Below are 4,536 nucleotides of genomic sequence, written 5' to 3'. Positions count from 1 at the left end.
TAGGTATTCCCAGGATCATTACACACAGGGTTTGAATTGACATCAAGACCTGAAGTTTCATTATGGCCCTCCTCTTAGAATGCAGCTGTGTGGAGGACAGGTGACAAATGGGCAAATCCAGTTCACAATAATAGCTAAAGTCCAGTGGTGCAGTAGCTCTGTGGACCTGTCTGGTGGATATTTACCAATTTTTGAATACATAACTGGGATTGACTTTTCAGCAGATGTATACATACATATAAATGTATATTATGAATATGTCTTAGCATATATATATTTATATAGAGATACACATATATATTATTCTAACTTTTCAGAAAAAGAATGAGGCACAGGGAAGCTACCTAATTTTACAGGGCTGGTAAGTGACGGAGCTGGGGATCGAATCCAGGCCTTGTCAAGCTCAGATGTCTGAACAGTCCACCCTTATGACGCTACCTATTCTGAAAGTATAATAGAATACCTGCTTTTGGGTTCACCAAATTGTGGAGTAAACACTGAACTTAAACCAGAAACACCCATTTTGTCTCAATTCTAACATGTATTATATAGTAAAATAAATAAATAATATAACAAAGCGAGTCATTCTGCTTTATAAAATTGCAGTGATTTTTTTTCCATCATTCAACACATAGTCTGATTCTGGCAAGTTTATTGTGCTGCTGATATGAGTGCCAACGGCCTCTTGAAGAAAATTGGCTTTTGCAAAATAGTAAGTTTTAAAGCAGTCACATTGCAAACCCCTCCAGCAGAAAGGAGTAAAAATGCTATTACATTTCTTTTGTAATTTCTCTTTGGATCTGTTCTTCTGGAAAAGATGAAATTGAGCCAAATAGTTTTCACTACATTGGAGGTCACAGAAAAGAATCCTTTTCTTATGGGAAATGCTCCACCGAGACAGCACCCAATGGCATCCAATTAAATTGCTGGAAAGGTTGAGCTGAGTCTGCACGACCACCCCCATATTGCCACATTGCACCCCCGATGAAGGGAAACAATTTTATGACTCTTCCGACGTTATGCTGAGAAGTGAAATAAGTGATCAGTTTGCTTCATCCATTTAGTTTCTCTAAGGTGAAACGTTGTCTAAGGAGAGGAATTAGAGATTGGAAAAAGAACTCTGAATAGTACCAGCCCTAATGAACATCCTGGCTGGCAGGGGAGACAGAGCCATAAACAAATACATTAAAATAATGTATACGGAGTGCTTTAATAAGATTGTGTACAAGGATGAGAAGCAGTACCGAGGAGGAAATGATTAACTGTCTCTCTTTATATTCTTCCTATTACCTGCAGACTCTTGCAACTCCATCAATAGAAAGACAAATCACATAAAAATGAAAATTTAAGTGGAAAGTTTATTAGCAGCTTCAAAAAAATGTGTACAAATTAACTGGTAATATCTAAATTTGAATGTAGCTTGGTCATTCATTACACTTTATTTCTTCAACTACTGTCTCAAGGATCACTTTTTAAAACTTTCAGTTATGCAAGAGATACATTCCAACTTACACATTATTATGTAATAATTTTTCATACATTGTTAGGAATATACTTTTATTTCCCAGTGTAAAATGATTTCTCAGGATTACTGCTTAATAAATTTTATTACTTTCTTAATGAGAGGCTTGGAAACTTCAGGGTTGTTGTGTAAACTACAAAAGGATGGAATGGTGCTAAGCAGCATCTTCTATGGTGCCATCTGTAGCTAGGGTGACCAGGAGGCCATCTGTAATGTGACCGTGGGATTTTATCATGTCTGGTCTGAAGCTTAAAATTACTGAGGCTTGTGAAAAGAACAGAAGAAGAGGATGAAATGGACATCTTTGCTTTGTTTACTCAGCATCCTGTCTGTGGGGATAACAAAATGGGAGATAACCACACCTCTTTCCTTTGAGGGAACTGTGGCTTCTTCACCTCAACTTTATGTTTCTGATCCACTTTCTTTCAGAAAACCCTAACTAAACTGACCCAGTATGGTGCTGCCATTCTTCTGGCGATCTAAATGTGCCCTCTTTGTGTCACACACTATTCTGTATTAAGCTCTTCATTGAATTTTCACTTCACTAAATTTTATTGTTTTTTTCTTAATGGTTCTCTGATTCCCTCACTGTAATTCAACACACACACACAGAGAAAGAGAGAGAGACACAGACACACAATCTTCTTCACTCTTTTGTACATAGGCTGAGAACATGACCTGGAGTTTAATAGGTTTTCAAGTATTTACTGAATTAATGGAATGACACATGAAAAAGAATGTTATACAACACACAATCTAATTTCTTCACCTGGAGTTTTCCAAGAATTATTAGTTGGCAGGGAAATCCACCCCCCCCCAACTTTTTTTTTTCCAGGTCCTAAAGTTCTGAGAATGTAGTTTCAGAGCCACCAGCTTTCATGTTTCCATGGAAAAGGCTAAGTGAATGAAAGTGACCCACATAAGAAGCAGAGATGAGATGGGAAAAGGTGATAAAGGTCCTTCTTGGATTAAATATGTGTCTTATAGTTAATGTGGCCCCTAGACAAGCTCTGGTTTCTGCAGATTTTTCTTCAACTCAGTGTTACCCCAACATTGTTCCAACAAAGTAGCTTCTTTTAGCAAAACCTAGATTTGAAAATCCAATTTTCATGCCAAACAATCCTGATTAAACAGGATAGAAGAGGAAAGTAGTTGATTCATTGAGTCACTGTAGATAGAAGTGAAAACCAGTCAAGTGTTACTCATAGTATTTTCCACTTAAGTAGCATCTTAGAGTATAAATAGAACTTTCACATAGAGTAGATATCTGAGATTCATGATGCCTTTGTGAGGAACTCAGTAAATCAATAGACCCATTCTCTAGATGAAAGTAGTGATACTCATGTAATACTTAATCATATTATAATGATAATGAGATATAACATTTATTGACTACTTAGGATATATGCCAAAATTTGCACTATGCATATATATTTAATCCTCATGACAAACCTGTAGATAAATTCTATTATGACCTCCATTTAAGAATCAAGAAAGCTGTGACACAGAAGGGTTGAGACCTTTCCAGAAGCACACAACTAGTAGTTAGATGACCAGTCAAATTCAGCTAGTTGCTGAGACGTCCAGGACCTGAACGTGTCTATTCTAAAAGCAATAATTAAATAATATCTGCTATAAATACTGTAAATACCACAATTTATTTAGATGTGTTTTGTGGGTAACTTTTTTGGAGGAGTAATTTTATGCAACATAGCTTGTTTCTGTCTCAAGTGGTTTACTTCTATATCTGAATCTCTATTCCTAATCTTGTTTCTGATTTATAGATAAACTACTTGAACACTGAGTAATTCAGTTAGACTAGAGTGTAGAAGGGGTATCTGACATAAGACAGGGAAGGGTGGCTATTAAATAAACAAAAAGGGGTCAGTTTGTGAAGGACCTTAATCATCAGGCCAAGGGTCATGTCATTTATCTCCAAGCAAAGGGGCCAGTAGGATCTCTGGTTGGAACTCTGCACCTTTTCTTATATTTCAGAAGAACTGGTTCTAGAATAAATGTTCTTAAGGTCTCTGGGACTTTGTAACTTACTTTCTACTTTAATTTTGTGCATTGAATTTTTCATCTTCCAATATTAAACCACTATTCTGATCATGTTGTTCTCACAAAACATCTGTGTCTCTGCATGGCCTACAGAATAAAGTCCAGATACCTTCCTCTGGAATTCACTGACCTCAACCTAAAATTTCAGAAGCAGTTGCTTTATACTGCTGAGATTTTACTTCTCCTGGAAGAGCTTCCCACATGTATTTATACTTCCATTAGGCTGCCTCATGATAAAACCTAAATTTTTAAAATCTTGGTATTTCGTATATTGACTGTGGCCTTTATCCACATTCCTTTACAGGAAAATTTTCTCCATTATATAGTATCTCCGTCAAATTTCACTTTCTCTATTACACTTGTTTATGTCTTTCAGTGGAAATTAAATTCTCTAATACATCTTTTCTGATTTGATAGCTCAACAAATTTAAATTTTGTGAAAGAATTGTGCTCTGTACAAATTAGTTTGTAAAATGTTGGGGTAAGCAAACTCTAATAGATGTTTCTTCTGACAAACCTCCCAGAGTGGGCAAGTGAGCCAAACTGAAACAATATTTACCAAAGTTAGTTAACTATGGAACTTACCTTTTTTTGTGGACATTTCTTAATATTTCTTAGTATTACTAGATTACTATTTGGAAAAAATAGCACTCTGTGGCACTACTTGGTTAACATTTATTATTTGTAACTGTGTTGTAATTATTCATGAACTTGTATTCCTTTCCTTACTTGATTGTCATTTCATAGGGGGAAAAAGTTTATCTTGCTTATTCAACTGACCCTTGAACAACACAGATTTGAAATATGTAGGTCTATTTCTAAGCAGATTTTTTGAAAAATGGAATACAATATTGTTAATGTATTTTCTTTTCCTTATGACTTTCCTAATAATATTTTCTTTCTCCCAACCTACTTTATTGTAAGACTACAGTGTATAATACATATAACATAAG

The sequence above is a fragment of the Lontra canadensis genome, unplaced genomic scaffold, assembly GCF_010015895.1.
Source record: "Lontra canadensis isolate GAN:19392208 unplaced genomic scaffold, GSC_riverotter_1.0 scaffold62, whole genome shotgun sequence".
NCBI classification, from domain to species: Eukaryota; Metazoa; Chordata; class Mammalia; order Carnivora; family Mustelidae; genus Lontra; species Lontra canadensis.
This window is presented reverse-complemented; position numbering follows the sequence as displayed.